Source organism: Pinus tabuliformis, chromosome 7, assembly GCF_031772625.1.
Source record: "Pinus tabuliformis cultivar Carrire ecotype Pingquan chromosome 7, CPIR1, whole genome shotgun sequence".
NCBI classification, from domain to species: Eukaryota; Viridiplantae; Streptophyta; class Pinopsida; order Pinales; family Pinaceae; genus Pinus; species Pinus tabuliformis.
The window spans coordinates 899,182,990-899,201,020 of NC_142293.1; the positions used below are offsets into that span (position 1 = coordinate 899,182,990).

Consider the following 18,031-nt stretch of genomic DNA (forward strand, 5'->3'; position numbering starts at 1 on the left):
AAATGCAGTGGAAACATTAAGCATTTCACAAAACATTGTCCCCATGAATTTCAATTAATTTTTCTTAACCATGGTAAACAGATTCTGCACTCTACAATAATTTCTATAGGAAACTAAAGAGAAAAAAACTTAAAGCCACTTAAAATAGAAAGCTTAAAGCCACTCAAAACAGAATTTAGTAATTAATTCTAGAATCTATAAACATGTGCTGCAGAAAATATATGACAGAAACACAGTAAATTGATTGTCAAAACCTGTTATTGCTACTTTTGCAAAGAAAAATCCACTACAAGGGAAACAAAAAACTGCTAACTATTGTAGTGAAAATTAAATTTATAGATCCATGTGCTAGCCTTTCTCTTATAGAACTGAGAAGGGAATGATTAGAGTTTTGAAAAATAAACCTATCGCATACATATCAAAATCCACATCAGACTAGCTGAATTGCTCCAAGGAAGAAACTCAGATTCCCTTGAGATCTGCACTCTCGCTAACAGATAATCCAAAATTAGGAAAACTGCTATACATAAAACTGAGACTTTATCTAAACTTAGAAAAACACCTTATCTTCAAAACTAGAAATTGAGGAACTTGATCTTATCCTATCCTATCTATAGCAATCACATGCATCTTTGCACGCACCCTCATTACTGGAAGCCTAAAATTAGTGATGTAACCTCTAGCCTTATTTGATGTTGCGCCCTCATCTATAGATCACTATACAGCTTGGAAGTAAAATTTGTTTGAATGTGCTGTGTGTAAGATTTTCATGCAACAGAAAGGCACCAAAATCAACCACAAGTGTGCACAATGTTGTGGAAGGCTATCCAAAGTATGTGCTCAAAAAATTTCCCGAATCATGGTAATACTTTCCCACTAGTACTTTTTCTGGGATACAAATAAGAGGACTTTATGGGCATTGCCATTGCCTATAAGGCCTGGATATATTTGCTTATTTATGGCTATGAAATTTTCCAATTTTATACTTAAACTTCAATGGCTTTGTCATAAGCTTTTCGGTATGAAATCAATGATCCAAATAAGATCTCATACTCCGTTGGATCATCGAGGATTTTAGATTAAGCTGAAGATCTATTTAGACTATATCAGACTAATCAAACTATTAATCTCTTAAGAAAGTTTAAAATTTGAGATCGGGGCATTGTTGATGGAATGGTTGCAAGGTAAAAAAAGAAAATGGTCCCTATCCTAAGAAATTTACACTGAAATAAAGACCCTATTCACCATGGTAGTGTTAAAATGCTTTGAGATAACTTTAAAACAAACTTATCCCCAATTAAAAACCTACCAATTGCATGTGTTAAAAGGATTTTATACAGAAAAGAAAATCAAGTCATAATCCAAAAGCCAATTAACTTGTATTTCCTTGTTTGATGTACATTTGAAACAAACATTTTTGATTCAGTCATCACATCTTCGAATATCTTTTACATACATGTGACATTGAAATTGAAATATTGTTTGGTTGTTCTGAAACTTTGTTTACCACCAATAATAAAACCGATACCACCTGAACACCAATATACACAATGAAAGGGGTAGTGTCAATCAGACAAGATGATCAATATTACAACACAATTGAATACGAGAAGGATCCTAAGTATACTTTAGTTGTGCAAACTAGAGATGCTCACCTTTTGAGATTAGGCAGTTCACGAGTATCAAAACTAAACTAACTTTTAGATAACAAGACTCTTTAAACCATCATCTTGGTTCTCTAGGAGGTAGACCTCAATTTCTCTTGGAGCTAGTTGTACCGAATTATTTTTTCATAACTTCTGGAGCTTTTTCTTAATCCAAAGAATTGGAGTTAGCAAGTCATAAGATATGCCCAAGAAAGTGCTCGTAATAAGGGAGGCAAGAGGAGAGACAATACCTGAAAAAGATGCACTCATATAGCGCTCAGTCTTCTTGTAGTCATTACCATCCATATAACATTGACCCATCCCAAATATGGCACCCTCCAAGGATGACTCCACCTATGCCCATAGAAAAATCAGATTGACAAGGAAAAAACAGAATGGTTTTACTAATGCGACCTGATGTTCTCCTAACACTCGAGAAAGTCAAATGGCTTTCAAAATTGGAAAGCATAGAAAGGGCTAGAGGAATGACCAAGAACATGCTCACAAAAATCCACACATTTGGCAAGAACTTGCAAATTAAAGTCGCTGCCCAGCTGGAGCTTTGCACCCAACCCAACCACAACACAACATTGTCCTTTGCCTCTGCATTGGTGATTCTCCCAACAATCCGTAATGCATATTATTGTGAGCAGTGAGCTACAAAACAAAGCGAGTATGAGAAGCCCCCACAATGACTGCCAGTCAACACAATTTCATATTAAAATTCCAATACCCAAATGGCCTCAATATATATCTGCAGCTGCTAGATCTCTCTCAACCTTCCAATGAGTTTTTTCAAGTTGAAACTCCATAATAGCTACAAATTTTTCAACTACCCTCTTTTCATTAGTTCTTGCATTCTGAAAGGCATCCTCGCGAGGTCTCCACTCTGAAAAGCACATGTAAATCCGCGTGAGGGCAAGGCCAATATCTGTTGCGTCACATTTCCCTAGAAGTAGCGACGAGCAAGGGCAAGTGCGAGATCTTCTGTTGCATTTCCCTCGAAGTAGCGGTAGCGCCGAACTAGGGCAAGGGCGAGGTCTCCACTCCAAGAAGCACCTGTAAAGCGGAGCGAGGGAAAGGGCGAGGTTTCCACTCCCATAAGAACCTAGAAAGCTGAGCGAGGGCAAGGGCGAGATCTGCTCGGTCACATTCTTATCATTTGTAATTAAATTTCTAACTAATTTAAAACTGTACTCTACCAGTCGAATCAATTAGATGGCTAAAATTATTTTAATCATCTAACTCTTAAATCAAAGGCTCAGAAATGTTCACTTAACCTAATAGGAAAGTTGATTTGAGAGGGGAATGCCTTACGACGTAATTATATTGTTAATAATGTTTAGGCGTTTAAACTTCAAATTTTTAATGTTAGTAGTTGATTCTTGGATGAATGTTGAAGTGGCTTGAATGATCAACTTCTCTTTCTTTATGATAACCCCAGATTTCGCTGATACTCCACGGACCATGCCTATTCTCTACCATCTACAACCTTTTGTCCCCGTGTCATTTAAATATATTTTTATTCATTTGATATGTTTAAATAATAGTTTGTTAGGCGCAGTGGTTAGGAGTTATTGGGATAATGTCACTTCAAATCTGGATTAGCTTTATTCAATATGCTTAGGGTTAATATAGCCAGGCATGTGATTTTTGTTGATAATACAACTATATCATCTTTAAAATAATAATTGTTTATTTTAGTTATAAATATATATTTTTTTAAATATTCCTCATCAACTTCGCTTTGTTTATGAATGATAAGCCGAGATTTAGCAAAACTTTCGCTGTACGATATCGTTTTCGCTAATTCTCCACACCTACTTTCTACCATCTATATGATCCCTATGTTTTTTAAAAATATTTTTATTCATTCGATCCGTTTAAAGAATAATTTGTTTGGCGCAGTGGTTAAGATTTATTGTGATAAGTTAGTATAGCAAGTCGTGATTTTTATTACTAATAACATTATATAATTTTTATTATAATAATATTTATATAGATCCCAAAAGAATAATATTTATATATTTTAATTATTAATATTTTTAAATATTTTTATAATTTTATGTAAAATTATTAAACTTACCCGATAAATAAACTATAAAAGAAAAATAAAAAAACAACACAGAAAGATACAACCATGAAGATTCTGATCCTCATAACCCTTCACTTCATCAAATCTAAACGAAAATCCATATCTTTATCCTTCGTATTTTGTGGATTTGCAAGCATTATATATGGATGATGGATCCTTGTGATCCTCGATGTCTTTTAATACAGGTAAATAGAATTATAAAACATTAATATGAGTAGAGTAGGGATTATTGTAAATGTATTTTTATTTTTTATTTTTAAATATTTATATTAGTATTATTTAATTATATTAAATATAATTTGATGGTTAAGTCTATAAAAGTATATACTATTTTTTTTGGTTTTGAACTTGTGATTTTTTAATGAGGAAATACATACTCTTAATCATTAGCTTTCTGAAGCTTATAAAAATAATATGAGTGCATGCCACTATTATGATAAATTTATTTTAATGTTGTATTTTTATATATTTAAAAAAATAAATATTTTTTTGTCTCATAATAAATTTGATATTAAAACAAGTGCTACATAGTAGCTAGTGCCTTTTCCATAGTTTAAATATATTTATATTAAACTAAAAATAAGGAATTCAAATTAGTGTTAAGGTTTAGAATCTAGTCAATTTTAGTTTTACTTAATTGTAATTCTGCATTGTGGGTGTGGAGAATCCTTTTTGTTGAGAAATTTGTCTAGAAAGCCTTACATTTTCTTAGGTACATTTTAAAGGATACTTGTTCTTGCTAGACATATCTAAAAAAGAATGGAAAAATATATTCAATAAAAAATGTAAATAATAAAAATGAAGTTACTTTATTTACTTAGTTATTTTTGTTTAACTATTTTAATTTATTATTAATAAAAAAATTACTAATTTTTTTTATTGATATTAAGAAAAATGATATATATATATATCTTATTGGATAAAATTCATATCAAATTTTGTAATAAACAATAAAATAAATAACTAAATAATATAAATAAGTGGTTTTTATTTTTAAAATAATTATATAATAATTAAATAAATATATATATTAATTTTTTAAGCTTTCAAAAAATTTTAATATATATTAAACAAAAATTTATAGTTAAAATCAATTTTCACTTAATTATTAATGGGTTTTTCCCATTATATGACAAAAAATATTTAATTCCACTAATAAAATTTTAAACATATTAACTAAAACGATTTATTAATTTTGAACTTATTAATTAATACTATTTATTGTCTTGATAAATAATCTCAATGGAAAACCATTATTTTAAGAATCTTCTTTAAGTGCTATATCCTAAAGCATTTGAATTAATTGTAGTATCGTATAATATTCTATGTTCTAGTTGTAGTATTGTACAATATTCTATCTTTTTAAATTTTTGGTTAATAATAACAATTAGGTTTAAAATATGAGGTGTAACATTTAGTTTTGGAGTGTGTGATTCTGTTTAGTATGTGAAACTAAAGAAAAACATATGTAAGGTTAGAATTAGGTTGTAATATTTAGTAATTTGAAAATAGAATAAATAGAATTTAAATAGCTGTGAAAATAAGGAAACTAAACTCCATTAACTACAAGTTTAGTAATTACAAATTTATAATATTTAGGTGTTTCAATAATTATTAAATGCATTAATATTATTATTACCTTATTTTGTGGACCACCCACCAAATTAAACTCTGATATAAAAGATTTAAATTTTGTTTATGTATAAAGATAAACTGTAACCATAACTCTTAATTCTAAAAATATATTATAAACATACCTTCATTTTAATCAGCTCTTCCCTCTGAAAAAATATATTATAAACATACCTTCATTTTAATCTTCTCTTTCAAGGGCGGGCGTGACTGTTGTGACATGACACTGATGGTCACAACACTGATCGGCCTCACCTTGCATAATAATGAATCTGATAGCCCACACCTTGCATAATAATAAAATGAATAGGTTCAAGGGTTATACAAAACAATTAAACCGACGAGGGTCGAGGACGAACAACCGAGGGCCGAGAATAAGTTTTGAGAGGGTCTCTCTTTGTACATGCCAACAAACAAATCAAGCCACGAAGGATAAAAAATTGACAACGACAATGATTAACTACTAGGTGTGGGTGAATGGAAACTGTAATCGTGTTCTAGCTTGTCAACCTTTAGCCTTCATTTAAGCCCACAAACAAAACCCTACAGTAAAAATTTCCTTCATGTTGTGAGCTCTCATGCACCATAGAAACTACAATTTGTAGAATTTAAAGGTCGCTAGCGCGGTCTATTGGACGGTTGTGAGATTTGTAGATCAAAACATCGAATAAAAAAAAATTGCATGGCGGGTTACAGATGACACGTATGTTGTGAACACGAGAATGATGGTTGGTGTTATGTAACATGTGGATGATGTAGTCGTTATATTCAGGCGGCGAAAGAATTGATTGAAATAAAATATCTCACCCATTTATTAATCGCGTCATTCATAAAACCACGATTATCGTTGGTAAATTTGTCGGATTTTTTATTATTTATGTATAGATGTAATAATGACAAAATAAGAACTTAGTCACTAGTTATGAAGTATGGCAGTTCTTATTTCCACCTCTATAGCAAAGTTAATACTATGTCCTTACACCCTGTGACAGTGGCAGACAGCCTTCTTAGACGCGCCCTTACATGTTCGACTATGGATCATGGCATGCATCGCTCTCCGGCTATTATAGGTCACGCAGCTCCGGCGACTCTGCCGTCTGCCGTGCTCCTACCCATCGACCCTGCCCGCCTCCACTTTGGCCTCCACTTTGGCCTATTGATGAGGCACATTTACCAACCTGAGGCACATTTACGGCATTTACAAATGGTACCAACCATCCTCCAGGCAATTCAAACTCCAAGACAATTCACGCATTGAACTCCAGCGAATAGAGGAGAGGTTACAACCATTGAACTCCGGCGAACAAAGGAGAGGTTACAGAAGGTGATTCAGTGCATGCAGCGCTTCGAGGACGGAAGATTTCAAACGCTCTTTCGACCTCTGTCTTGCGCGTATACAGGTATTATCGTATACCCCTGCATACAACCATAATATAGAATTCATGAAACAGCTACTGAAAAACGTGGGGCTTTCCCCTTTGCGGTTCTGTGAAAAGGGTTGATACAATGAAAATTATACGTTCAGGGTGTTACAGGTACTCTTGTTTGCGGTTTTATGAATTCCTATCAGATGTATTTCAGATCCCATACAGTCGAACTTTGATAGTCATGAATATAAGCACTCTTGAGTTTAAGTTACAGCAAATTGATAGCCCAGCAGATGGTTTACATAAATATATAAAGACCACAAACAAGCACAACCAAAAGGTGGTAGCATACACACCTCTGCGTGTACACACCAAAATGATGCTTTGTCGGTTCTTGCAAAAATCCAAATACTGTACATCATTATAATGACTATGGTGACTATCATTACCAAAATTAAAGAGGTTACTGATGTGAAGCCAAGAATCTTGCATTACCCCGTTTATGCTCTCAATTGTAAATCCAAATATCTATATGCTATATATCATTACAAGTATTCTATTATTGATACCAAAATTTAAGAGGTAAAAGACGTCAATATTAGGATCAGGAATTGCCATTTGCCAAATTCAAGTCACTGATCAACAATGCCTTCAATTCGGCGTCAAAAGTTTCAACCATTTTCTTCACTTCTCTGGTTACGTCAGCCAACGTATCCATGATTTCCTTCATAATTGGCGTCGATGAAACTAGGGGCTTCATAGCCATTTAATTCCTATCAGATGTATACAGCTCAGAATTTCAATAATAGAGGAGCTTTTACTGAAAGTTTGAAACTATATGCAGCTGGCCATTGGTGATCGAAAATTGCTTTTCACAAGGTTAGTGCGCATCCTTTTCATGCCTCGAAGCCGTATTTTAAAAAGCCATATGCAACGCGACAAAGCCTTAGAATTTCAAATAGATTCCCAACGGCATTTCATGTTTTATGAACTCTTCCCTGGTTAATGATCTGTAAATGATTTAGCACAGATTCCAAAACACGTTTCGATTGATTTAAAGATTTAAATATATTTTAAAGATTCAGAGATTACAGCTCGATTTTCTCACTCCGCCAAACTGTCTCGTAAAAGATAGCAAATTTATTCTGGAGCAGTAATATATGGCCAAATTTAGATCGCAAGTGGACTCACAGTTCGGAATAAATTTTATTTGACTCCTCAAGAATGCGGTGCCATGAAGAATCTTGTTCATCATTCTCACAAGCATCGGTCCTGGTCACGGTTAATTATAAGGAGTATTCCCAAGCCAAATGGCTCTGAAAATCTTATTTTGGTTGGAATTTGATTAATAAAAGGTTCAAGTTTCATTGGATTAGATGAATTTTAAAAAAATTAGGGTTTTGATGAAGTCAGCGCTCACAAAATTTTATGAGGCAATGAAGAACCGTGTTCCGGAATTTTAGTTAGGAAAATCGAAATTTCTTCCCAGTGACGGAAAGTTAAAGTTTTAAAGAATCTTTTTTCTGCATGTTTAGTCAAATATCTTGTGAGAGAAAGCATTTAAATATCATAAATGCAGTAAGCAAGCATTTAAAGATTCTAAATAGATAGAAGTTTTTCCTCTCTCAAATATTTTTATTAATTTATTTTTCCAACCTCATAAAAAAAGATTTAATTTTTTTAATATAATTATAATTTTGTTACGATTCAAATTTTTCTCCTAATGACTTGTTTTTCTCAAAAATTTGCTTTAGGATCGTAAAAATTTTCAATTAAATGTTTGATTAATAAGTATTCGTGTTTCCTATATCCGCAAAATCTTACAGCAAATCATCTATCCTCATTTCATTCAATTCTATATTATACAAATGAATTATGAATATTGTAGGTATATTATACGCAGTGGAATCAGTAGATGAATCTGGTGTCATTTGTTTGGATGGAGAAATGGAAAACCATAGTAAAAAATCACATAACAATTGCATAGTCTAATAAATGTGGAATATTGTTGTTAAGGAATCTGTTTAGTTATTAACACTGTGAGTATATATACACACTGGAAACAGTAGATAAATTTGATCTAATAAGTATATATGGAGAAATAAAGAAATGAGGTACACATGGAAACAACAGAAGGATCTGATGTCATAGGAAGAAATGGAGAAGTAAAGAAGTGAGAGTTGACATTATTTACATTAAATATTAACACTTTAGATATTCAGACTAAAATCAATTGATGAAAGCACTTACAGACTTTGTCCTTGTTGGATGTGCAACAATAATGTGCTCAGAATTTAAGTGCCAACAGACCAACCACCGTATATTTAGCTTATATCTATTCACTTTTTTAATTGGAAAAATATATATTTATGTGTTAATATTATTTAACTCTTTTCATTATTTATGTGTTGAGTTTTTATCATCTACAAAAAAAGTTGAGTTGCAACAAACAGATATGTTTTCTGTCCAGTAACATATTATATACAACTTTTTAAATATATCATGGATTTAAGAACATTTTATTCTATTCCAGTTTTCAAAATTTTAGTGTTTAAAATGGATTTTAGTGTTTATTCTATTATTATGTTGTTCTTTTTAGATTATGGTATATGGAGAGCATTAGTGTCTTTACGGAAAAAAATATGTCCTGTAAATAAATGGCATCCTATTTTGCCTTTGTTGAAGAATCCATAGAGCCCTCCCCCATGGAGTGTGCGGGTTACGAGCAGTATGTGCATCTCCCCGAGCTCAGTGCCATGTGGAAATTCAAGGAATGGCCTGGTTGGTCTAGAGAGGGGTTGGTAAAGGCTGCCTTACAGCCATTGGAGATTACTTTTTGGTTTGTTTCGTCTGTCCTCTGTGACACAAGGACTTACATTGACAAATAGGAATGGAAGAGAAGGCTTGAATCCTTAATTAGTTCCCAGATTGAGTTGATTTCAATGATTTTTGAAAATGACAAGCAAGTTCCCACTCTTGAGTTGTCAGTAAGTAGTGGTGTTCTCTCATGGAAAGTTTTCCATGAGGTATGGCAGAGACCTGGTGCTTTACTTGTGGTTAGCAGAACAAGTGAAGAGAGCTTACTTCCTCGTTTGGGTACATGGAAAAGCGCTGAAGCTATGGTTTCTAGAATATGGATTGCCATTGAAGGCCATATGCAGAGGACTCCCTTCACTTTAGGTCTGGGGGAACCAAATATGTCAGGTAAGCCTCTTCTTGAATATGATAGAATCTGCAAGCCAAGATATTTGCACTCTTTAAAACAACATAAACAGTTCCATAATCAAGAAGATGCCAAACTTTGCAATGTCCTCCAGATCTTTGAGGCCTGGGTATTTGTAGGCCAAAAATTGTTGCACAAAGTATATGAAAGAATAGACTATGGGGATTTCGTAGGAGCATCCACAGACTGTTGGATGGTTGAAAGGATGTGGAACATGCTCACAGAAATTGTGAATTTGCTTCTAGTGATGGACCCAGATGATTTCCTTTGCCTTAAACACCAGTTGGCAATTAGCAGCACTAGTACGCTTGCAGGCGCATATTGCCTTCGGTCTGCCCCCCTTAGAGACCTTACAAATGCATGCAAGGAACTAAGGCATCTGGTGCCCAAAGTCATGGGTGTTGAGGCTGATCCAAAGGGTGGACCAAGGCTCCAGGAGGCACTTATGCATTTGTTTCATTCACATGGACTTCGCTCACATAACACTTCAGGTGCTTATCATGTTGCAACAATACATGTTCTGTTGGCCTTCCAGGCAATAGAAGCCGCAGTGAAAAGGTTTTTCTTCTCATATCAGCAGCTGGTAGTAACAGCCATGGGTAGCATTGAAATGAAGGGTCCATCATATCTAGGTGCTTGTGATGCCCTGCGTCAGATATATTTTGAACCACCTTATTTCCCTAGTGTGGATGGTGCAAAGACATTTTTGGGTTACTATTGGCACTAGAAGTCTACAACTATGGTGGATGGTACACTGGAAGATCTACAGACAAATCAAGTGAAGTTTACAAGACAAAGAACAATGCGTTCAGTTTTTCAAAGTATTACCCCAAATTCATACATACACTTCTTACATTGACAGTTTTGAGTACTATACATAGAATTATATTGGATATAGGATTAGACTCATTTTTGTTCATCCCCATCAGTAGGACCGATCAAAAAAACAGTGCTAGAAATTTGGAAAAAAAAATAAATTTCCCTCTCCAACATGGATATGATACTAAGGATTCATAGTGTGAAATTCCTCCTTCGTTAGTTAAATACTGTAATCGTTAGTTAAATATTGTAAAAGATTGTCCAAAATTAAAAAGGCAATTATTAAAATTATTAAATTTTACGAGTTGTTTCTTTTTTTAATTTTTTATTTCTTTACCTAAATTCTATGATGAGTTTAATGATATTTAGATAATTCATTATAAATTTTAATATGAAATGTAGTTTAATGTTGTTATTTTTTTATTTTTTTTAAGATTTTTTAATTCAATGTGTGAAACTGAGATAATTATAATTTTAAATTGTTAAGTTTATTTAATGGAATGCATCATAATTTTTTTGATGCATTAGTTTTTTTTGTATTTAATCAGATTTTTTGTTTTTTAAGATTTTTTAATTCACCGTGTGAAATTGAGATAATTATAATTTTAGATTATTGAATTTATTGAATGGAATATATCATAAAAAATTTAATGTATTAAATCTATATCATATTTAAATATATAATTTAAATGATGGAACATTACAATTTCATTACGGGTCATACTAAATAATTATCTCTTTAAACTAGGCCTCAAAAAATATAATTCTTTTATTTGAATATTTTCTGCTTCAAAATTATGAGCACAAGCATAAGTATGCGACTCATTTCCAAAGCTTTGAGAAAAAATATTAGATAATGTAGTTTGCATTGACTAATAACATATAATTAGTATAATTTTTTATCTCTACATTTATTTTACAAAGTACTCTGATACTTCTTTATACTCTACTTTAATTTTCTTGAACATGGCCTTGTGTTATTGCTTAGGATGTCATTTAATTTAACTGAATTTATGGTAAAGGTATAAATTTTTCCTTTAGTTCTTCAACACTAATTTGTTTTAGTGAGATTGTAAATTTTAGTCAAATTATTTCTAGTATAGTATCATTTATAAAATACGTTGTTCTTTAATCATATAAGTTTAAATTTGGAACATTGATAATGCATATTGCTTATAATCATTCTCACTCTTAATATCTATAATTTGGCTTAACACTTATCATTTTCTTGCAGATTGACACACGGTTCGCTCACTTGTGCAGAGCCTAACCCCACAGTTTACAAAGAACAAAAACAATCATTGTAATTTTTCTTTCGTGGGTGACTCGCAACCTTTAGTGAATTGCCTTTACCTCTGCAATTTTTTTCCATATAGTTCAGATTTTTTTAATAATCAATATTAGAAGAGCAATTACTTAGCCTTTACTTTAAAATTTTTACATTTCACACATAGCTTAATTAAGGGGAAAAGTAAGTGGCCATAATCCACACATTTTTTCAATTTGTTTTGCTATTTTACCCAAGTCACATAGCTTAATTAGAAAAGGAGTAAGTGGCCCATAATTCACTCATATTTTTTACTAACCAAAGCATCTTTACTTCATTAGCATTGGGACTAGGAACTGGTGTTATTAAAGAAAGGGAGTAGCCCCTGCTTCCCTTGCGTCTTTTAGACGATCCTGGGCTTGCATCTGAAATCTTTCTCAAAGCACTAAGTTTTTCATATCCCTTTTTAGGCTCACATAGTGTAATAGGAAGGATGTAAGTGGCCCATCAACCACACATTATTTTATTTGCAGGTATGGAACAAACATAATTTAGTGTAAGTAGACGGATTTGAAAAGGATCATCGAATATCCACATGACTACAAACTTTGTATGTTCACTCTGTCACTTACACACACATTTCACTACACACACTAAGCTACTCTAAACTTTGAACAAAGGGAATCAAGTGTAAAAACCTTTTGTACTTAGTTTATTTAAGCTTAATTTTTCACACCATAACTAAAGGAAGACACGTAAAAGCAATCATAACTTGAACAAACTAAATTTCCCCACATGGGCCACAAAATAATTTATAGTTTAGGTTAGCACTATTGGGGGTAGGCATCCAATAAGCCGCCATGGTCATGTTACATTTTGAAACATAGAAGTTGTCTTTTAGGGTGCTTCAAATCCTTCAATCAGTCCACGGAAAAGACAACCCAGGCGGCACAGAGACTCGATTCAGAGGGGGTTTGGCTTAGGCTCAGTGCGTGCGGTACTATATGGGGCTACCCAACCTGTATAGTGCTCGGTACTGATAACTGATTACCAAGAAGCTAAAGACTCGACTGCCTTCGTGAGACGAAGGTATCCTACTGGCCAAATTTTAGGGCATCTTTCCCTATAGGTGGAGGTGTGGGAAGCACTAAAGCCTCATTCAATACCTTGGTTGATTCTTTTCGTTGCTGGAAGCGTCACCAGTTCTTTCGGGATGTAGCCCCAGTACTCGTCATTTTTTGGCTGCTCGAAGCGTCACGAGTTCTTTCGGAACGTAGCCCCAGTACCCGTCATTTTTTGGCTGCTGGAAGCGTCACCAGTTCTTTCGGGACGTAGCCCCAGTACCCGTCACAAAAGATATCTCCGCAAGGCCCAGTTACTTATAGAGTGGAAAGGACGAATAGGTCTTCATAAGACCTTTTATCATACGCAAAACAAACTAAAATATTTTGCTTGTTTGATCGATCACATAGCTTAACTTAAAGGGAAAGTAACACTTTATTTTTAATTTTGCTTTATGTATGTAATTTCTTTTTATACAAATTCCTCTCCTCACCACAAAAGTGACACACATTCCATTTTAAGAATACATAAATACTTTACTTTTTCATATTAAGAATAACAAGACAATGCTACAAAAAACATTCCAATTCTTGTTTCACCTGAATATACATTAAAATAAATTCTACAAACAAAAATTGAAATGAAACATTTTTTTTAACTGATTTAAAATGAATTATTGGATAACTTGTTATTTATTTTGATATTTTTTGGGTAGAAAAATTGGAGGAATTATATTTTGTGACATATTTTATGATATGTCTTAATTTTGAGATTTAGAATTTAAAGCCCTCTAAAGTTATTTTGGGATATGAAATGAGTGAAACCTTTGTGAGCATAGCTCTCTTCCTCTTGATGTTGTTTTACACACCAATTCTAGCTTTCAAACAATGTGAAAATCACCTTAATCAAATTTCATATGCAGAAGCTATGCCTCCCACAAGTTCAGCTAACTTGTTCATACGGTGGTACCAAGTGGACGCTGCATCAACACCATTACTTAGATATGTGGAGTTAGTCACGTGTGGACATTCAAGAAGATCCTAAAAGGTCCAAAACCGTAACACTAATAGTGGCTTGAAAAATGTGAAAACCCTAAACCTTAAATAGTTTCCAAGCTATGTTAACTACTACGTCACTAGGGAGAGAAGGGTTCCATCTTTTTAGGATTGTATTAAAACATAGTTGAGCACAAAATCTAGGAGTGGGATTTGAGATCAAAACAAAGGAGAAAGATAATTTGCAACAACCATATAGACAACAATGTCATAGGCAAATCGATCGTAAATACCCCTTTCTTTGTATTTGTATTTCCATGATTAAATAAAAAAGAGTAGAGTAAAAGCCTCACCTTCTAATTAGGTTTTCTTTTATATGATATCCCCTGAGTTATATCTTGTATTAAATTATATGATTTTTATATTCACTTACATTTTTTTTTTTTATGGGTTTAAATATCTATATGTATTTAACACTAACGAAGTGTTGAGAGATGTGAAAACCATAATCTGAAATCATTATCAAACTATGTTAAACACCAGGTCACTAGAAAGAGGGGGTTCCATCTTTCTAGCATTGTATTGTCTCGTGGTAGAGTAGAGCATCTAAGAGTTAGATTTAAGAGCATAACATAAGAACCATTTAGAATACAATGTCAAAAAAAAATCTGTAATAAATACTCTGTAAACAAAATTAAAATTCAAAAAAAATAAATAAATAATAAAAATTCAAAAATGACAATGTCGGCTATAATAAATTACTTCGGGTGAATATCTACAATAATTTATATATTGTTCACAATAACTTAAACTTAATATTACTTTTTGAAAAATTCACTCTCAACTTTCAATACCATGACATCTCATGGTGAAGACCTCTCCAATCTACTTATGTAAAATACGAAAAAACGAGGGGTATTATTAGACTCGAGAAGCCTCAACCTATGCTTTTACACTTAAAAGTTACCTTTCTCAATGACGCATTATCATCTATAACCACATACCTTGAGATCTGGTAAAGGACTCTCCATAATCTACTTAATTAAAAAAGAGGGGTGTTATTAGGCTAAATAAGCCTCTAACTTATGCTTCTAATAAAGCAAAGATGCGGGGTGCATCAGCTTATGTTAAGTTGGTTCATTGTTTAATATTAAGTATGTAAGCTAGGGTGAACAATGATATTATGGGGACGACTAACTTAAATTCTTTTTTTTGCTGAAGCAAGATTCGTACCTTCTATTCATTAGAAACAAAGAAACAAATTACATATAATACAACTACCCAAAGAGACCTGAGGGACATAGAGTCAACTATCCACTCAGGGCTTGGGTACCAAGCCAAAAGCTTAACATCCGGGCCACGGGCCCACAAATTTAACTGTGAGACCTTCAAAATACAAACAAAAGCCTAAACCGGCCAATCCGTTTGCAAAGTTCTGACAGATGAGATGCAAATCAGAGCCAAAAAAGGCATATTCTTAGATTCCAAAAACGGACCCGATGAAATAATAGAAACCACACTAAATGGATTTCGAGTCCGAATGGTGGAATAAACTTCGCGCATGTGAATCTCCCGAAATCCACCAATTCCAACCTCAAGGCTCAACATGCACGGAAGATAACAGTGAATCCGAACCCGAATTCAAAATAACCCAAAATTGCCACTCGCCCCCAGTAGCCCGCGAGATCTCCCGCAATTCTATCCCCGACAGAGTCCCTTTGACACGAACAATCTTGACTGTTGATCCACATAGAGAAGTCCAATGGAAGAGCATAATATCGCACCGAACAAGCGGACCAGATGTTACTGTGCGATGGAGGGTAGTTTTCCAAACCCTCTATCTGCCACATGTAGGTTGTTGGATGGGATCGCTACAAAATCGCTAAAACCGCCAAAAACCGATGCGAACATCCAAAAACCGCCAAGGAAGCGGTTTTACTCTACAAGGCCCAAAAATGTAAAGATTCTGGTTGCCGGTAAAACAAGGATTCCTTCCATGCCTGCTCAACTTTCTTGCCTGAACCTAGATCCCAGAAAAGAAGAGAGGCTCTCCATTAATTAAGGAACTATGGTATCCGCTGTGCTCACGCCAATGAACAATGATGTTCATCTGACTGACTCTAGGTATTTTAGTGGCGAGCCTGTGATTTCCATAGAAACAATTGTTGTATTTTATTGAGTTCTTCTTGTGGTAACGAATCTACTCCTCCCGTGGTTCCCTGTATCAAAAACCCTTCCAGATCTAGGTTTTCTTTATCAAGAATTTCTTGTAGTTCATGATCCTCCAGGTCCATCTCATTTTGGGTCATTTCCTGATCCATCTCCAGTTCTGCATCACTCATTATGGCTTCCTTCTGATAATCGATGTCCTGTGTGTTTTCCCGGTTTTCTTCAGATTCCTTGTCTGCAGGACTTCCTTCCATTGCTTGATCTTCTTTTGAGATCTCTTCATCTTCCTCAAGCACTTGGAATTTGTTCTGACTGATTTGTTGACCTTCATCTTGATGTTGTTTTGGTCCTCTTTTGTCGCCCTTTCCACGATTCACCACTTTCTGAAAGCTGTATGTTTCCTTCATTGTGTTATTTTTGCTCTTGCTTACTACTTTACTGAGTGGACAATCTCTGAGAAGGTGTCCATGTTCATGACATCTATGACATCTAAACGGAATGTGCTCATAATCTACTGTTTGCACCCATTCTTCATCAAAAACTTCCAAGATCACCTCATCTAGTAGAGCTCCCGATAAATCCATTTCCACACATATTTTGGCAAATGAAGTATATTTTTCTTTTCTTGTGGCTTCAGAAGCTTTAACAAAATGACCTAATTTATTGCCGATAGCGGCTAACAATTCATTTTGCCAGTAATCAAGAGGTAGAGAATAGAGCCTTACCCAAACCGATACTGAAGTAAAAGTTTCACGTTCTGGAACAAAATTCATCATCCATGGCCGCATGTAGAGTCTAGCTGTTGCATAGAAGTAAGGTCCTCCTTCAAAAACTCTTTGATCAATATATATGCAAATCAATGCCACCCTTTATTCTTCAAGGACGATGGTTATAGGCTTTGGCTTTTTAGCTAGAGGAACTAGATTGCAAATTGAGGTGTGGTTTAGTGAGTCTTGTATTTTCGAGCTAGTTGATCCTATTATATCCTAGTCGAGTCCCTATCCTCCTCTATAACATTACTAAGTCACCACCACTATGTATTTTTTTTCTCAAAGAATATTTAATAGAGGGGATTTCCTCTTGTCTTAATTCACAAAAAATTTTAGTGGTCTTACTCTTGATATTGGGGGGTTTGTTGGGGACAAGTTTTATGTCTCTCCCTTTCATCCCTATTTGAAGGGACCCATTAACGCACCATCTTATGTGTCAGTGTTAGGTAGTTCCCTTTCACCAATTCCAGCTCAGCGACTCATCACAAGTCGCCCCTTGACAATAACATGGTGGCCCCACCTCCAGAAAGAATTCATATGTCATACATGGGTTAGTCTAAATTTGTCAGAGATATTTAAGCTTATTAGTGACCTAATTTCTTATGATCTTAGTTATCGTACAATGTCATCTAAGATCCCCTGAATATACTTAATACCAAAGTGGTTTATGTGGAAAGTATAAAATATTTACTAAAAAATGAGACTTCCATGCTTAGTACGCTATGCATTGATCAAGACCATATTATTTACTCAAACTAAATTATTTTCAATGCAATTTGTACAGGTATTTTAAGAATGAATAAGTGGGGGAGGATTAACGAGTTGGAAGTTGAAGACCCGGAAGATATGATACAATTTTCAGCAGAAGACTTAACATGGACAGAGATTGAGGGGGACCAAGTTGCAGTTATTCCATATTGTCGACTTGATGATTTCATAAGTGGAGAGGAATCAAATGAAAGTGAACCCACTCAATTTCTTCTTAA

At 34.0% G+C, this 18,031-nt stretch overlaps 1 pseudogene; it reads left to right on the forward strand.

Moving 5' to 3' along the window:
* Window positions 1–10,168: 10,168 nt before the first annotated feature.
* On the forward strand, window positions 10,169–10,690 carry LOC149250519 (nematode resistance protein-like HSPRO2 pseudogene; annotated as a pseudogene).
* The last annotated feature ends 7,341 nt before the right edge of the window (window positions 10,691–18,031 follow it).